The following is a 20262-nucleotide window of genomic DNA, read 5'->3' on the forward strand; positions in this document are numbered from 1 at the left end:
AAAAAGACGGAAGACAAACATTTCATATCCAATTAAAAGAAAACTTCTGACTTAAATTACAAGGAGATGGAAAAAAAGGTACATTATAACTGAAGAACCCCTGCACCTAAAGGCATGTACAAACACCTGCGACCAATTCTGCTATAAGGTATTTCAAGACGTTACAAAAAGTACAAACTGCAAACTTAGTAATATAAAACCTGTGACTATTTAACTTAGTAAATCACATAATTGGCTTCCAGAGTGACAAATATGGAAGCTTATGTACGTCACTCTATCTACTTAACAGATAAATAAATAATATAGGGCAGATCTATAGCTATAATTGAGTGTAATGATACTCATGTATTTTTTTCTATCATTAGACGACTAAATTTAATAGTAATGTTCCTTAATTGTTATAGAGTTAGAAAATCAATGTTAAAATCAATAATAACCTATTAATATTTCTATTGAGAATGATTAAGTAGTAGTCTTTGTAAGAATCATGCAAAATCAGTAAAATGTGATATACCTCAAAAAAGGCTACATATTCTTTATTTTTTTATATTAAGCTGATTTATGGGTCTATATTATGAAATGTGTAATTATTTATTCCAATCTGCCTGCTCATAGGAGATAATCAACATTGAAAATCCAGTAGATTCTATTGTATTTGAGTGTCATTTACAGAGTTATCTCCCTTAATTTTGAAATATACAGTGCATTCTATATAATTGTTATCTCCTAAGAGCATGGGGTATATGAAAAACCGACTGTTAATTTCTGTTCACTATGGCATTTCAAACAAAATATCAAAAATAAAAAAATTTGTAGGCTTTTCACCCATGAATCAACTTTTGCATGATTCTTAGCAGGAGTGCTACATAAATCATACCAAAGAAATTATTTCATAACATGCAAACTCTTTACAATGCAGTTTTGTTTGCCCATTTGGCAAATTTAAAAAGGTCATGACCTATATTCACAGGTCTACTTTATGATGTAAGTTGAGAAAACTTAAATGCTTAAATGATGTTTATGTAATAATTTACAAAGATTATAAAAGAATCTCAATAAGCCCTTCGTGCATAGCTTAAGCTTGGATTCTCACTATTTTATTTTCTTTAGCATAAGTTTAATACATATATATATACACTGTAAACATGCAGTATTACCGTTGCATTGCTGCATGAAGTGAGCTAGCTGTACAGACTGGAAACAGACATCACACTTCACAATGAATGTAACCAACGAGGAAAAAAACATGTCCCAATGTAGTAAATTCCTGACATTTGATTGGGTAATAAATCTTTGATTGATATATTTTGTAATGTATATCTCATTTATTTGATCTTTGGAGGGATCTTTTCATCATGAGGTCTGATGTCTGTTTCCTGTCTAAGCAGCTCAATGCTACATTCACACTGTATTTCTACAGGTTGTAAGTCTTATGGTAAGTTGTCAGAGTAGAGAGGCAGAGAATTAAGGAAGAAATTTATGAGACATTATTTTCACAAATCTAGTTAGACATACAATAGGGCAGTACAGTTTAGTCACCAACACCTACTAGCACTTGTTAAGACAGATGAAAAATTGGAATTTACAAAAATTGTTGACTTAACCAACAAATATAAGTCAATAAAGAAAAAAAAACCATCAAAATGCAAAAAGAAACAAACAACAACCACAGAACACTAAAGTTAGGACACATACTATTCAGTTTTCAAACAAAGAACTTGCATGCACTGAGTAACATTCTCTTCTTGTTTCAAATAAAAAGTAGGTGTTAATGGAAAACAGACATATACAACAAAAAACATACAATACTAAAAATCATACATACAAAGTAACAAAAGTGAATGAGCAACTTGGACTCCACTAAAAACTGGGAGCATGAAAGTTTCATTAAATTCTATTCAGTGGTGTAGGAAGAGTAACATATATGAGACTGGTTCCCCATGTCCCCATATTCACAAATGACAAAGTCTATGTTTTGATATCAGTAAAACCCCAAAATTGGTACAGATCAAAACCTAAAATAGGAGGTGCACAATGGGAACATGTAATGATCCTGCGAAAGTTTCATTCAATTCCATTTAGTGATGTAAAAGGAGTAATGGATATGAGATGGGCTCCTATGTAACAGAAGGAAGGACAGAGGGATACCCTATCACTGTATATCCCCACTTTGCAAGCGGGGGTATAATAAGAACATAAAAGTTAAAGGAAACATTTAAGGATCAAGTTTATGACTTGGTACAGAAGTATAAAATGCAATGGTTTAAAGTGGCTGAGTTTAACCTTTGACCTGATTGATCATTTTAAATGATATAAAACAATGTTTTCTAAAGATTTGAATGAATTTTGAAAGCCTTAATTAAAATACAGACATAAAGCAGAAATCTTTATTAAGGTTTGTTTTACCTAATTTTTAAATTTGCTTCAATACAATGCAACATTGGAAGATTTTAACAAAATAAAGAGTTGTAGAAAAATCTGTTGGAAAAACAGACTTGTAATGAAACTGACATACAATTTAAAATAATAAATGTTGAACTGTATCCAATTACTTTACACAAAACCAGACAACTAAATAAATTTCCACAAAAATTTTGACCACTTAAGTAGCTGTCTTTAGAGTAGATTCATGAATGACAAAATCCCACTGAATTCATTTTTATTTCTAATTAAGAAACTGTTACAGACCATATAACCAGTCAGATCACATGACCAGTCAGATCACACAACCAGTCAGATCACATAACCAGTCTTAGTTTGTCATCCTGTTGTTACACATTTGAGATAAAAATTATATAGATAAGCCTTATATGCTTGACAATTTACAAGAGTTATCTACCTTGATTTGGTGGATTTTAGTGAGAGATAAATATATGGTTTTCTCAAAAATACCGATCTGAATACAGGAAGGCCTACTTTTACTGAAAATGTAGCATATCATCATTGGTTTGGTGTTTTTTTTAACACCTGAATTTTATATGGACTGGTACTTAAAAGCCAAAACGATCAGGGACCAGTGTGGTAATTAATGAATAGTCATGCAGATTATCTCTATAAATCCAACTACATGTACAATATTTCATTATTTAACAAGTAAAATAGATCAAAAGAATATTGGCTTAAATGAAAAAAAAGAATCATGTTAAAACAACTTAAATTTCAGGGGCCATTATTGATGTTGACAAAAATAATATAACTAAGTAAATATTTAATTAAATAGTTGCATGTATTATCTCCCTTCAAACCAACCATTATTATGGGCTTTGAGTGATAATGAAAAGTTAGTAGTATTTAATTTTAATCTTGTTAACTAACACTTGTAGAAAATTGATCTGTTTGAAAAAGCATCAGGCATTAAATTAAAAATATATACTGAGTCCAATTACATGTACTTTATACAAAATTATTAATTAAGATCAAAGGTGTATTTGTTAAAATGAAACAAAATCTCATTATAACCCTTTAAACAGCATACAAAATAGGGGCCACTACTTCTGTTAGAAAAATAAATAATAAATAATTGGATTATCTCCCTTCAAAGAAACCAAGATTAAGGGCTGTATGTGAAAATGTAAAGGTAGAAATTTATTCACAGGTATAAAATATTACTGATTAGACCATGGAACTTAACAATGACTTGATAATTAATGTATTCATTAATAATCTATAGATCACAGTATTAGCAAACTTCCATTTCTCTTCTAACATCTCAACCTTTACAGTTATGAATTTATTGCCAATGTGTCAGTTATGGGTAATAAAAAATGTAAATACAGAAAACTTTACATACATGTAATATGAATACTTGGATCATTAAAACATGTATATGAATACTTCGATGATTAAAACATGTAGAATTTTAAAGGTCTCCAGAAGTTTTCATTTATGTAAGATATTAGGTATTCTATCAGCATGTAGATAAATTTCAAGGATGGTGAAAATTTTCTTTGAGAGGACAGGATGGGTTTTAATTCATCCTAATTTTGTTACTTATTGAACCTGGAATCCATTTAACTAGAAATTCTACAAGTTTCAATGTAACCTTAACAACACTAAACCACAACTGTTTAAGACAACCTATTCAGATTGATTGATTGGTTATGGTTTAACATCCAATGGCTGAGCCAGATCTTTATTTTGCTAACTCACTAAAGCAACAGCCTACAGGTAGGCATGTCATGGCACTTGGACACATTATTATGACTCCAAGCCAACCAGTCATCACTCTACCTGTTATACCGTCTACTTTGTGGAGAAGCACTGACTACCAATTTTTAAGTCTTTGGTGTGACTCTTTCATCTGAAGCTTTTTATAATAGCTTGCTATACATTTTTTGTCCTAATTTGACCTTTGACTTTCATATATGCAATATACATCTGGTTCATGCATGCCTACCAGCATGTTGATACAGTGGAACCAGTCTAAACTGAACCCTGAATAAACTGATAACCAGAGTCTAAATCCTAAACTTAACAGTTCAAATATATTGTGAACCATTGTTAGAAGATTGTACAAGTCTGTCTCTTAAAATATATGAATAAATGAAAAAAGTTTGTTGATTGCATGTACATGTATCTCTCTAATAGCAAATCTACAAAGCGTTGAGAGAGAGCAGCAGTTATGAGTAAAGGCATTATCAGAGAGGTTTTCTGTGTCATTTATATTACAAACAGGGACTTGTCCTAGTGGTATTAGAGGAACACCTGTTTTAACTGTACAAATTCTACCTTCCAAGGAACACCTGTTTTAACTGTACAAATTCTACCTTTCAAGGATCACCTGTTTTAACTGTACAAATTCCACCTTCCAAGGAACACCTGTATTAACTGTACAAATTCTACCATCCACAAGGGACATCTGTTTTAACTGTACAAATTCTACCTTCCAAGGAACACCTGTTTTAACTGTACAAATTCTACCTTCCAAGGAACACCAGTTTTAACTGTACAAATTCTACCTTCCACAAGGAACACCTGTTTTAACTGTACAAATCTACCTTCCACATGTTTGACAGGTTTCACTGTAATTGATTCTTAAAATAATAATCACCAGCTGAGTTCAAATACTCTTAAAGTGTTCAAACAAGTCTTCATATATGAATGGACCAGTCAGAATACATGATGTGGACCCAAAGGTCTACCAAGTGAAAATCAAAAGTCCTTCATAATGCATTTGTTGAAATGATAGATATTTTTCAAGATGAAAGGTCTTTGACCACGGAATATCATAATCTCAAAAATGTACATTTCTTTCTAAGTGAGATTAAGTCATGGACCTTGGTCCTAATTCTCTTATCATAATCTCTGCCCTTTTCAAATACCTATCTTAATTTTGACACATATGTAATAAGGTGTATTTCTGTCTACCAATGGGGTTTGAAATAGAGGCAGTCCGAGCCTAGAACCATCAATTTCTGATTTACCTGAGTCCCAGACCTTCCATCCTTTAATTTACACTTCATTTTGATTTCTTCAAGTGGACCAATGAGTTATAAATTGGAAAAGTCCTAGACATTTCACTCCAGAAAAAAATCCCTGATTTGATCAATTTAACGACTATTTTTGTAAAATATTTTTAGCTATATTTATTATTAAGCTCTTTTAAAGTTTTTAAGTTAAAGGACTTTGAAAACACCAAAAAAGAGGGAGGGGCAAATTGTGAACATTTTTTTATTTCAGCACTATGAGCATGCAGTGTCATGCATTATTAAAGCATTACTTAGAATTTTGGCACAGGCAAAAAATCTGCTGAAGCAACAACTAAATGCTACATGTACTATTGAGCATTCTTACCAGTGTGAATTTCCTCTAATGTAAATGCTTGTTTCCTAAGCAAAAGAGATAGTAATTTTTCATGGTTAAACAAAATTTATTGCTTGAAAATGCTTCTGGTTTTTTTTCAACAAAAAGAGAAGTTTTAATTTGGAGTCAAATTTAATTTATTTTTTGATGGATTGATTGGTTATGGTCTTTCATCCTACAGCAGAAACTTTTGCTTATCAGGATGAGAAGGAATTACCAATCAAACAAACCCTTCTATGAACTAGTCCAACACACTGAACCTGATCTTTATTGTGCTAGCTCAGTACCTAGAAGCAACAGTCCACAGGAAGGCATGCCATCCCACTCAGACACATTATTCTGACTTCAAGCCAGTCAGTCTTGCCTCTATCCCCTCATGGAGGTTGACCTAGGGTAAGGGACATAACTCTTGAAATCAGTGATTTGTTTGTATCATATTCAATTTCAATGAAGCCTTTCGAGCTTTCATTTGAAACAGAATGAAATAAATCAAAGTCACTTTGATGCTTATATGAGATTGATGTAAAGAGCCTAAATACAAATGTTCCAATGATTTGTAAGAGTTGTGTCCCTTATCTTAGGTCTACCTCTTTAAATACCTTGTGCATGGTGGAGAAGCAGTGACTACCAATTTTACAGACTCTGGTGTGACAAGGACAGCGAGCAAACCCATAACCTCCCCCACTACAGGTGAGCATACTATTCCAGTGTTCTCCCCAGGCCATTATAGAGCTGTACTTCACAGCCCTATGATTTCTTAGCACTGTGCTATCAATTATTAATTTTAGTTAGAATGCACTATAGGCACTAGAATATAATTTTGGAGGAAGGCCAAAAGAGCTGTGCTATGCCAGTAAGCACTGTGCTATTTAAAAATTATGGGTAGAACACAGATCTTACCCGGAGACCATCGAACTGGTAACTTTAAATTTCCTGATTCTAAGCCAACAATCAAAGAATGAGGGAGAGTAATAATTGTCTTACTTTCTAACATCACTTGAATATACCAAGAAAAATGTGATGAGAGGTTTTTCAATTTTGTTTTATAGATACAGATGTAAGGCAGATAAAAATCCACAAAATGGCTGAGGCTTAATTTGAGAACCCACAGAAAAGTTTTGTTGGCCTTATCAAGACTAGATATGTTCAAAATTTATTATAATTTATATTACAACCAGGGTCATTTTCAGCAAAATTTTCAGGCAAATTAATTTATAAAAACCAGTCAGAATTTCACACCAAAGAGTTAAGTGTATTTTCAAGAAATCATAGACCACCTACATAAACAATAAAACTTCATTGTCACTTGTGATTTCATGCCACTATATTCAATTCTTTTTATACCATATCTTAATGGGGTGGTCTACCATCTTGAACTAACTTGTAAGTGATTCCCTGAGTCTAGTCTTGGACAAGCTATATGTACATGTATGGATAGGTAGATCGACAACCCCCCCCCCTCCCCAACTCAATTTTCAAAATTTATGAAAATACAATTTTTGTGTGTTAATGTATGCATTAAAATGTGTTTATCAACGACTTTTTGTGCTCCCCCTTAGTCAATTCTCTGGATCACCACATGTATGGGGGAAAAGTTCATAATTATGACTGATCATTACCCATGCTTCTAAAGGTAATTAAAGGAATGTATAGCTAAAAAGGTACCTACCTGCTATTGATTTGTTTCACTGTCATTTTTCTGATGATAATATAAAGTTTATCCAACACTAAATATCCATATGGAGTAGAGATTCTATCAACAATCCAAGAATTTTTTGTAATCTTGTCAACAAAATCCAAATGCAAATAAACTTTCACTCCATTTTCACTACTAATCCACACTTTTGATAAATACAGGTAAATTAACTAATCCAGGTAACTACAGGTGCAAATCTGCAAAAAATAAATAACAGTTGTATTCCAATGATGTAATCCATAGTTAGTTAATTAACAGATAATACTAAGGTCAGGCCTTAAGGTCATAGATGACCATTCACACTTAAACTTAAAATCTCATTTTTTTCAATAATCAATTTCTCCATAGGCAAGGACTGTACACTGAATTACTCCTCAATACTATTTCCACTGACTACTATGTTGAACATATTGTAACTTGCAAGTCAATATGGGTTTGTCACATACAGTCATTTAAACGATTATGATATAGCATTAAAGAACAAAATATGATCATGGGACAGAACAGATTAACATATCCTTAAACAAAGGAGTTTATTTTCACAGATCACTAATTTTTACACTGTTATCAGTGGCGATTTAAAAATTTTGACCAAAGGGAGATAATTTAGTCTTGAAATTTTAATTAAGATATCTTAAGGTGGACATTTGAACCTATTAACTTCCACAGAATGATGAACAGATTTATTCATGTATAAAATATTAGTGTACCATGACTTCAAATTATATTGCTATAATGAAACTTGGTTTTTCCATCCATAAAGACCTAGAAAAAAGTTAAAATTTATGTATGTTTTATTTCCATTCTAAAATTATATAGTTACATATTTTACTTCAATATGAATAAATTAAACCCATTTGGAAGTAAAAATAATAAGCTGAAAGTTGGTTATTTTTATAATTTGTAAACAGGCAATCATTTTTTTTTTAAATTAAAAAATTCAAGTTCATAGAAATTTGATGTAGAAGCCCAAACACACAGATCTCTTGTAATTTTCGTTTGTTTAATACAGTCAGTAAACTTGCAAAAGGTGGTACTGATACATATTATAAGTTAAATTGAATGGGGTGGTTCCATCGGGAGCAGAACCCATCCCCATTTTCCTGGAACATTTCAATTGATTAAACTGAAAATCTTTAGAAATCACTTGAAATTGTGTATACATTTTTTTTTGTTGGTTTTTATACCTACATGCATACAAACTTTCAACTTAAGAGCATTGAAATATTCTAATTTCATACCCAACAGGAATTAATTTTTAGAGTGTGCTTTTCTAAATAGCACTGGTAGTAAAATAAACATCAAAAATCGTTCTCAAATACGTTTTGTAACTGATATAAGAATTTCCATTATTTTTGTTGCTTTAATTAAAGATATAGAACCAACTTTAAAACTAGATTTTTAAAAAAACATGTTTGTCAAAACTTTCATTTCAATCGAGGGGGCGTTCCACTATATGTGGGTAACTTAAAAACATAATTAAAATTTCTCCGACACCTTTTAAGTCAAGTAATGAAAAAGCTAATATAAATATTTACTAAAAAATTTTTAAATGATAAATTTAAAGAGAAATATAACAATCTCATATTGAACAACTCAACTACAGCCAATACGTTTTGATTTGGTTTCGCTGAGTAGTAAATTATTTCAGGTTTATATTGAGATCAAAGACAGTACAGTATCCATTGGTATTATTTGCCTTAAATTACTTTGAAATATTAGGCTGCTTCCCCAAATGAAAGTTTCCTTTAGACCTTTTTCATATTTCAGACTTTTGACTTTGGTTTTTTTAAATTTTAAGCAAAGGGAAGTAACTCTCCCACCCAAAAGACAGGTTTACTGTCCGACTGAAACTATTGACAGCAGTACACATCAAATTCAAATATCTGACTTATTGGAGCTACAGGAAGTACTTGGATACTTTTAAATAACCATTCACCTACTTACATAGTTAATTGAAATGGAAATAGACTAAGTTTCAAAGAAAACTGTTTACCGCTCTAGCTTTCCCCTAAGAGACTGCCAACCTTAGGTTGTCATGTGTTGATGGGTTACGCCCCTTTAAAAAAACTTGCTAAAATGGCTTTCATTCCATAAATATGAAAAAGGACTATTTAAACAAGTACTTTCTTTAAAAAAGACAGCTTTTGTAATTTTCCAATGGTATTCACTATCACAGTAGCCAGATTTGACTATGAGTTTTATCATATATTATTTTTCAAAATGTGCAATGTTACAAACTCAAAATCCCTAAAACACTGAGGTTTCATTCCTAAGTTGTATTGCACATGGTCGAACATCTCAGTGATAAACTTGGCTGCTAATTTCTACATATAGTTTTGGTTTTAGGTACTTCTTGTATACAATTAATTTTTGGTTTTAAATTTGATTCTGATGCCGCTGATGAAAGATAACTCCTTGAATGAAGTGCACAGTACATCAAAATGTGCAGTACTAGTAATACAATCTAATATAATTGGTACTTTCTTATTTAGAATATAAAGCTGTATAATTTAATTTCAGAAGTAACATGCTTTCTGATTGGATACAAAACTGTGTCCATCATCTCATAGACCAAATTTTGTTGTGTATTGACTGTGACATCCTCAACCTCTTTTGATGATAAATTAGATATTAAAATTAAATGATAAGGAATGACTGTTATATTTTTGGTATATTAAAAATAACCTCAATGCACGTGGTGAACACTTGATAAATTATGATACTAAAATTAATTTATAAGGAATGACTGTTATATTTTTGGTCTATCAAAAATAACCTCAATGCATGTAATGCACACTTGATAAATTTTGATACTAAAATTATTTTATAAGGAATGACTGTTATATTTTGGGTCTATTCTATATATCCTGAATGCACATGATGCACACTTGATAAATTTTGATACTAAAATTAATTTATAAGGAATGACTGTTATATTTTTGGTATATTAAAAATAACCTCAATGCACGTAATGCACACTTAATAAATTTTGATACTAAAATTAATTTATAAGGAATGACTGTTATATTTTTGGTCTATCAAAAATAACCTGAATGCACAAGGTGCATACTTGATAAATTTTGATACTAAAATTAATTTATAACGAATGACTGTTATATTTTTGGTCTATTCTAAATAACCTGAATGCACGTGATGCACACTTCATAAATTTTGATACTAAAATTAATTTATAATGAATGACTGTTATATTTTTGGTCTATTCTAAATAACCTGAATGCATGTGATGCACACTTGATAAATTTTGATACTAAAATTAATCTATAAGGAGTGACTGTTATATTTTTGGTCTATTCTAAATAACCTTAATGCACATGGTGCACACTTGATAAATAACCTGCTAGTTAGTGTGCACACATGACTGAGCTTATATTTTCATAGACTGGAAAAATTCATCAGTCTTTCCTTAATTTATGAATGATTTTTTAACTTGATAAGTACAAAGATGTAAATCTAAAGTAGAAATTAATGTAGCTTGAACATATCTTGATTTTAGAATAGTAGCAATAAAAACAGTGTATTTCTGAAGGGGCAAAAAACTTTACATATTACAAAAAACTCAAACTCACTTGGCCAAGTTCCAAAATGGGCAGAATACAGATGACTAAAAAGTCTAACAGTCAGAGTGACTTACTTGGTCAGCATTTGTCTCATTCTATTAGCTCAATCCATCAAAATGCATCAATTTGATAATGCACAAGAAAAATATTTTTAATGTGTTACCAACTAAATGGCAAAAGTAAGATTTGACGACCTCGGAATTGTGTTAATTCATTACTGTTATCTTTATATCTATGAGAAAAATAGTTTTTACATAATTGTAAGGATGATCATTTAGGCACAAAATATTCCATTGAATCTACAAAGAATAAATATAAATAAAAAGTATCCAAATCAAATTTCAATAAGTAAAATATTTCTAAATTATCTAAAAAGATACTATCCCTTTAAACAGATAATAGACACTTCTGGTCCTTGAAATGTTTGAAATGGTTTTAAAGATTCAGTTTTAGTACTAAATCTTATTAGTAGCATTAATATTGTAGCAAATACTTTGATAATGTTTGTTATTTCTATATATAAGGACAGTATGGAACTCACGGTCGATATAGTACTATGGTACTAAAGTAGGAGAGTCCAAGATCTTATTTAGACATGATTAAATTGACTAAAGTGAATGATTAATTGTAGTTTTATAACTTACAGCAGATATTTTGTGCATTTTAAGATGTGCATTTCAAGATGAGAACAAATTCCATCAATTTAACATACACTGTTTACACCACCATGCCCCGTGCAGTCCGGGTGTCAAAAAATTAGGCCTGCAGCAGCGCTAAGCTTGTCATAAAAGGCAACTAAATAGTGCTCAGAAACCTAGCAAGGGGCTAGGTGCTCTGCCCACAGAGTAACTGGGTTGTGTGCCTCAGGTGGTGGAATGGGGTACCCCTGGCGTGTTACATGCTGGGGTTGTCAAGCTATAATACAGAAAACCTAACCGCAAACCATAGTGGCGCACCGTGTTGGGAAAGATACTACGTTCCTCGCATGTTAAAGAACCCTGCTGTGGTATTCGATGGGAATAGAAACCGCCACAGGAGGCTAAATTGCCCGACCTAACCCATCCCTCCATTTTTCTTGTGGCAATCAAAATTTGTCGACCCTGTTTTCCTTGTGTGCTATCCCATTTTCCATTTCATGTTCATTGTCTGAATATAGCTAAAATATTGCTGCTCGGACGTTAAACCCCAACAATCAATCAATCATGCACCACTGTAATCCTGCACAATGAGCCAATTTTTAATATGCTATTCATAGAAGCAACTGTCCAGAGCAAGCCATGTCACTCAACTCATGATATGCCCATACTCATAGAAGGGGCATGTCAACATGCCCTTACTTAAAACCTGGTTAAGGAACTCAAACCTTCTTTTATGCAAAGACACACCTTGTTCTAGATATTAAAAGGCAGGTTTCTATTTACATATCTGTCATAACTTAATGTGTTTGCTATTGTTTTAAATGATCAAAATGAAAATTTAGGTTACCTACTAATGTGGTATACCCTTAATCAAGTACCCATGTGATTAATCCAAAAACCAACACAGAGCTAATTTATCACAATAGCAACTGGTACAATAAAAAGTACCTAAATGCAGTTCAAATACCTACATATTTACACACAGATTATAACTGCATCGAAAACTCATAAATTCCGACCATTGTTGACAGTATCCAGGTTATTACAACACCAAGTGTTTGTATTCCAATGAAAAATTACGGCAATTTACTTTTTATTTCAATATTCATATAAGCACATAATATCTTGAACATGTAAAGCATACTTGATAAATACCTATAGTTATGTAAAAGGTAAATGGATCAAGTGGGAAACTTGTGGTTGATTTAATATACATTTGTACAACAAGGCCAATCTGAATTAATTGTTTGGTTTTTTTTTTAATATTTTTCTAGAAATATTTGTATTAATTATGTACTACTGGTTTCAACCATTTTCACAAACTAGCATACCAAATGAAATATGAGTGTACCAAGTTTTTTTTTTTTTTTGTCACTATTGTGAGATACTATACTCCCACATAAAATGGAGTTAAAGGTAAAATGTAAAACCCTTAAATTGGAATGTCTCCCTTTGGAAAAATCCCACAACAAATTTATTTCCTAGGGAACATGTATAATTATATACATTTGTTCCTACTAAATTTCATGAATATCCATTGAGCAGTTTCTATAACAGAGACAGACAGACAGAAAGACAGGCAAGGTGATTCTTATATGTCCCTAAACTTTGTAGGGTGGGATAAAAAGGGAAAATGTTCCATTGTGTCAGAAATTATTTTCCCAGAAATATGAATTTCCAACACTAATTGCTATTAAAAATTGGCATACTGCACAATTCAAATCCACAAGAAAGTGAGTACACTATAAAAAAAAATAAAACAACTGTGAATAAGCTCACTAGAGGACACACCTTCCCTCTTCAGTTCACACAGACCATATGGTCACAATACAAATAAAGACCATAAACAGGAAGTTTGCTGCCACAGGTCCGAAATTATACCAAAATATGAAATATGTCAAAATATCAAGTGGCTGTGATAAGTAGTTATAGAGAAGTTACTGCCCCCATGACTTTCCAAAGCACTGTTTTCATTAGATAGAAACACCCCTCTGTTCTTAATTTTTTTTCAAATACCAACTACATGTAGTTGTAGTTGTAAAAATAATCTAAACTTCACAACTGCATGTCTAATAACAAAAAGGAAGGAAAAGAAACAGAAAGTTTTTGACCTTGAGAAATCCAGTAATATGTTTCAAGGATGAAGTAAAAAAACTTAAAAATTGTTATGATTAATAAGCAAAACGCATAAAACGAATTAGTTCTTACCTACATGAATTTTCTTCTTATATCCAAAACAATTTTTTTTTTCAAATCTTGAACTGTACACATGTGCTAAAACTCCTTAAAACATCTAAAAAGCAGTACTAAAGTTACTACCACAATAACCCACTTTAGTTACTAGTATATGATTAATACTAAACTGCTCCAACACAGAAGATTAAAACAACTATTAAAATACTAATACTAATGCCTGACAAAAAGATCTATGGATTAACAAGAGATTAAAAGATTAGTGGATTTACACTCAAGCCAGTGGTAACATAAATAATTAACCACTTTAAACTGTTAAATCCTTTGTTGTATACAGTCTGAGTGCACAGATCAAATGTTGATAGGAAATTTAATATATGTACCAAATTAATCTTTTCTCTAGTAATTTACACGGCTTTTGATCTAAAGACTTACCTCCCCTTATTTGATGTAAATGTTTAATTAAATAATATATAAGAAACAATTTGCAATGAGACTTAATTTTTCTATACTATAGGTCAGGTGTATTTTGTCACCTTACTTCTACATATTGAATAAAATACTTGATGCCCATACAGTAGTAAATTACTGCATTGGGAGATTATTCAAATATTAAGGAAATTTTGAATTTTTAGAGGAACAATTATTCAGAAATCTTGTCCAGCATTTGTGCAAAACTCAGTATTAAGGAAATTCAGAAATTTTCAGAGGAATACTGATTTGCCATGGTAACTCACTCATTAAAGTTGGGTTAAAAACAAGTCTTTCCAATTTCTTTGGGCTTCCATACTATTGAAAAGTAGTAAAATTGTAAGAGAAGAAGCAAATGTCCAAATGACATTTAAAGTAGTCCAAAGAAAACAGAAATTCAACAAGAAGTATCAGAATAATAGCCATATTTTTTATGGGAAATCGGTGGGGGATATTTTGAAAAAAAAAGTTCCAACTTAAATAGCACTGAACACATTCTAAAATAAGTTTTAACAGGTTCAAATTATTTGTTTGCGTCCAAGATCCTTCTTCACCCCTCAACATCTGGCTATAGGCTTGCAGTCAATTTGATTCAAACTAAATGAAGAAGGTTTTCCAGATTTAAACTAACTGTTAACAAAGCTAACTTACTGACATTATAGTGGAAGGGATCAAAATTGTAAACAAACTTTAGAAAAAAACTACCAAAATGAAAATGGATTTACAAAAAAATAGGTCATTAATGGAACATTAAGTGATACCCTGCCATGTAATGGCTACAAAAATCAGGTGGATGGCAAAATGGCCGAACTCAAATATACAATTTGGATTTTGCTGGAAACAGAAGTTAACCTGTTGGAGGACAGACAGGTGGATAAATAAAGACAGAATGACGTACAGACAGAATAACAACTTTTCATGTGGAAGGGTATAAATGTTTTTAAAAAATCATCAATCTAATATCACTTCATGAACTATCATTTCATTCAATTAGAAATTCTTATTTGAATTAACATCCCAGATATCCTTACAGTTTGAGATTTATTTTTCAATAAAAGCAAGAAAACAAATACTGCCTCGATGAGTGCCATCCTAGTTAGCCTTACTGTGATGGCCTATCACCAGTACATTGATGGCAGTGTTGCCAAAGTATTTGCTACAGCATTGGCATTAATAGGCCAAACATGGTCCATCAGGAGACTGTTAACTGCCAGTTGAGTACTGCTGGGCCTTTATTTGTCTTGCTTATGTCTGCCATCAATTGTTTTGCCTATATATGGGCCATTACTGGACCACCATAGGATCATTGTTTATATAAAAAAATCAATAATTTAAGGTACAATTTTTTGGGTAAGTGTGAAAGAGAAACAGAAATTTATTATAATTTTGCCTCAGAGATCTATTTCAAGCTAAACCAATATAATCTAGATTTAATTAGATTTTAATTGCCACTGTACTGAACAGTTAAATGTATTTTTAATATATTTTGGAAATCAATTTTAAATTACTTACCAAACAGAACATATTTCAAAAATTCATCTTTTTTGTATTTTAGATTTAACTGATGATATCGTAATAATAGAATAATTTTACCCTTCACAAATGCTGTACTTACATTCTTATTTTTATCATGCCCTAGATCAAAGTGCAAAAAAGTCCTCTTGTTTTTCTAATCAGCCCAATAATCTGAACTTATTATTAATCCATGGAGTTACATTTAAAATACTATTACCACAATACTACAAAAAGATTATGAAAAATTTTTCAAACAGATCGCATTTGATGCTTATCATGATTTCTGTAGAAATATCATGTAATAATGGCCTAGAATTCACTTGATTGCTGGAGTCTGTAAGATTCAGGCAAAATTGAGAAAAAAAATAATCATGCTCCAAAAAACACATAAATTTGACAATGTGGGCAAATCGATTATGGTTTATTGAAAACAAACCGATAATTTGTTTGTCAAGGATGCACACAATAGAAACACAAGGGAAGAGTGAGTTACCTTCCTTTGATCATGAAGTGCAATGCTTTTCATATAATTTATACCTCAACAAGAAATGACTGCCATTTCTGCATTTCAGATAACATTTTGAATAAGATTTCATGGAATGACCATTGAGTGTTCCTTTTCCATCATGATCCAACCACTGCCTGATTCTGACAAATAATAGCATTTAAAGAGGTAGACCTGGGGTAAGGGAAATAAGTCTTGAAATCAACGATATGTATGTATCATGTATTCAATTTCACCAAAGTCTCTCATTAGCTTTTATGTGAAACTGAATGAAATCTGTCAAGTTACTTTGATGCTTACATGAGATTGATGTAAGATGCTGAATACAAACGTTCCAATGATTTGTTAGAGATATCAAGGTTTGAGACTAACTTCTCTTAGTAGGTAGCCTACAGGACTATTTGATAGATTTATTTGGTAGTCCTCAAAATAATTTTGTGGCCCTGTCCTTAGGACTAATACAAAAATTAAGAATAAATTTAAGTAGCCCAACTTCAAGGTAGTCTTCTCTCAAATTAGGTAGGCACAGGACTACCGGCCACTGTTAGTGTTGAACTCTGAATTATGTCCCTTACCATTAAGGTCTACCTCCTTAATATTGGCAAAATATACAGAAGCATCAAAACAGAGGAAAAATTTGAAAATCTACAGAGACAGTCAAAACGTGAAGACATGAAACAGAGACGACACGCACACAATAGGCAACACTACTTTTTCTACATATATTTTAACATGGTATTATAAGACACATTTATAACATTAGTTTTTCTAAATGTTTTAAGCCAATCGATGATTAACAATCCATTTTTTGTTTTACAACTGCATTGACAGCATGTTCAAGTTAACCAAGCTTTAAACAGAAATCAAAGAATAAGGACAAGACTGGGAAAACAGACACACAACAAAGAACATGAATTAACCAAAATTACATGTACAAAGAAGCAAAAGCCCAACTCCATTAAAAACTGGGATTGAACATACTACATTGTTCATTTAATTAATATCAAGCGTTTACAAAAATGTTAAAATATACAGGGCAAAGTGTTGCCTTTTGGATTATCAAAAAAAGATAATGTATTATACTATATCCTTTACAAATTGTAATCAATCTGACAGTTCATTCAGGAATATTATTTTTCTATGTTCAAAACTGTTGCATTGTATTACAAATAGTTTTTTTGTGGATAAAATATTTTGGCTCTATTGTCCACCATGTAAATATATGAACTAGCACTTCCAGGAAAATTTTACTTCAGACTTTCAAAAGCAGCTGATTTCTAAAATTACTATGAGACACATTTCATGAAAAAGTAATACACTCCTTTAGATGTTCAAGTTTCCTGCATGCATGATACCTAGAGTCTATGACACAAGCCTTAACACTCAGTAAAATGCATGCAAAATGGCTCACCAAACACATATTAATTATGTTTCTAGTGTGATAAACAAATGCATGAAAATTTGCCACTTTAATCATGCATTTAAAGGCTAGAATGCAAAACAATATTTGTGCAACACTGCAAGAACCCTTTAGTAGAAAATATAAAAACTTCATGGGGTGTACAATTGTATCAGTTTAAGTTGCAGTAAAAAGCATCTACACTTTTACTTTTTAACACTGAAGTCACCAGTTATAATTAAGTAGCAGTTTTGTAAAAATCATGCAAAATCTGAAAAATGTGATACACCCCAAAAAAGGCTACATATTTTTTTATTTTTGTAATTAAGTTGTTTTATAGGTCTATATTATGAAATGTGTAAATATTCATTCAAATCTTTCTGCTCTTAGGAGATAATCAACATTAAAAATCCAGTAGATTCTATTGTATTTCAGCATCATTTACAGAGTTATCTCCCTTAATTTTGAAATCTACAGTGCATTCTATGTAATTTTTATCTCCTAAGAGCACAGGTTACATGAAAAACCACATGTAACTTTAAATTTACTATGACATTTCAAACAAAATATCAAAAATAAAAATATGTAGGCTTTCCAACCATGAATCACATTTTGCATGATTCTTATGTAGAGTGCTACTTAAAAAAAACATTTCCAACAATACAGCACCATGTCAAAAGTGAGTCCCATTTTTAAAATTCCCCCAATGAATGTGCATAAAATAACATTTTTTTCCAAAAAAATATTATGAAGCTGTTCTAGCATTAATCTTGATGAAAGTTTCATCAACAGAGAAGTTAAAAATTAAAGTTTATATGTCTATTAGGGTCAAAGATTAAATAAGATAACCTTGAAATAATGGTCAGTTGCACTCAAAAGGAAAAAAATGTAAAAAATTAACTTGATTTTTAATGTAAATTCTGATGCCATTTATGTTCTTTCTATTTCGTTACCATCGTTTGAGAACTTAGCAATAAAAACTTAAAACCCTAATAATAGTTTCATCTCTAAATATTTCTTTCATATGATGAAAAGTTTACTTGTGAAAAAGCTTTACTCTTGTTTTTGTTTTTGAATAATTTTGTATAGATTCCTTGGAGATTAAAAATGGGACTCACTTTTGGAATGGTGCTGTTAATTAACTTCTTCATTGCCTCAATAGAATATTTAAAAAAAAATACAGTTTACTTATACAGTCCTTAAACTGATCTGCGCAATGGTTTGACTGATCAATGACCGTTGACTATTTGATCGCTGACGAATCGCTGACCAATGACCGGTGACCGATCTGATCGCAGTTTTGTTATGTAAAATCACAAATGATTTGTTAAAAAGAAAACAAATGTAAAAAAAAATATAAATTGATGTTAAATTTTTTTTGCATCAGGTAAATGTCTGTAAAATTGAGAAAGAAAACACCGGAAACCATAAAATATATTAACCACTCTGTGGTCACGTGATGCGATCACCGGTCTGTTAGATCGGTTTGATGGATCAATGAATGATCAGAAACTGATCGGTGATCGATCACAATTTTTGTTGCACTGATCGTTTCAGGTTCTGTATTTGTGTGTATGTCATGCAAAATATGATATTTACTGGAAGCAGTTCAAATCATCAAAACTATTTACTATAACTTTTCTGACATTGAATTGAAATCACCAGTAACACATGTACATGTAAATGAAATACCATTGCCAAACACAGAATTACTTATACATTATTTCCATAGATTCAGAAAATACAATTTACTTAAGCATGTATTATGCATCTTATACAAAATGTGCTTTTCACTAGTACCAGTATGCTACAAATCATATGCTATACCTACTTTTCTGACATGGAATTGAAGTCACTAAGGATAATTAAAATACCATTATAAACCGCAAGTCAACACCATTCTCCCATGTTGTTCCACTAATCCATAGAATCCAACAACAAAATAAGAAAACGAGATATTTAACTTTCGTACAAATATTTCTGACAAACATTACCACCTAATTCTTTCAATCCAATTGTCAAAAATCTACGATGACAACATGAAGAACAAAAGTTTAAATTTTCATAAAAATAAATATTTGGGTATTTATGACGATCAGGGATATTTAAACCTAGGACGTCCCTGTCACAGAACTTAGGTAATTGGAATAATAAGTGTACACTTAATTAGTTGTTTTCAATGTAAATTATTCCTAAGCAGTGATAATTTTGTATAATTATCATTTATGGTTACCGGCTTAACCTAAATAAAAAAATAATGGAGGAAAAACAGAGACTTTGAGGCATCCATAGTGTTCCTGTTAAAAAAATTGTATAGGGGATCACATTTGCTCTAAAGAGGTCACTAGAGCATGCTTTCTCCTTTGGACATATACTTCATGCATTTTTGGAAGAATAAAATATTGCTTAAATAAAAGGTAATAACATAATTACAATAAAAAAAAACATAGAACAAACAAAAA

General features: G+C 31.3%; 1 protein-coding gene across 5 annotated transcripts in view; it reads right to left on the reverse strand.

The window, feature by feature from the left end:
• LOC148599617 (uncharacterized) overlaps nucleotides 1-19811 on the reverse strand; it is a 72386-nt gene extending 52575 nt beyond the window's left edge. The window contains exons 1-2 of one of the 5 annotated variants that reach the window (XM_088557639.1): nucleotides 19632-19811; nucleotides 7472-7695 (exon numbers count right to left, since the gene is read on the reverse strand). The gene's annotated coding sequence lies outside the window, so the exon portion shown is untranslated. Of the gene's footprint in view, nucleotides 1-5793; nucleotides 5829-7471; nucleotides 8026-13925; nucleotides 14086-19631 lie in introns of those variants that run through there. The other 4 variants (XM_088557640.1, XM_088557638.1, XM_088557637.1 and 1 more) reach the window with 4 other exon arrangements.
• Nucleotides 19812-20262: the final 451 nt, after the last annotated feature.

Source organism: Perna viridis, chromosome 13 (genome assembly GCF_037379345.1).
Source record: "Perna viridis isolate PV_CMFRI_1.1 ecotype Kerala chromosome 13, ASM3737934v1, whole genome shotgun sequence".
In the NCBI taxonomy this organism is placed as follows: Eukaryota; Metazoa; Mollusca; class Bivalvia; order Mytilida; family Mytilidae; genus Perna; species Perna viridis.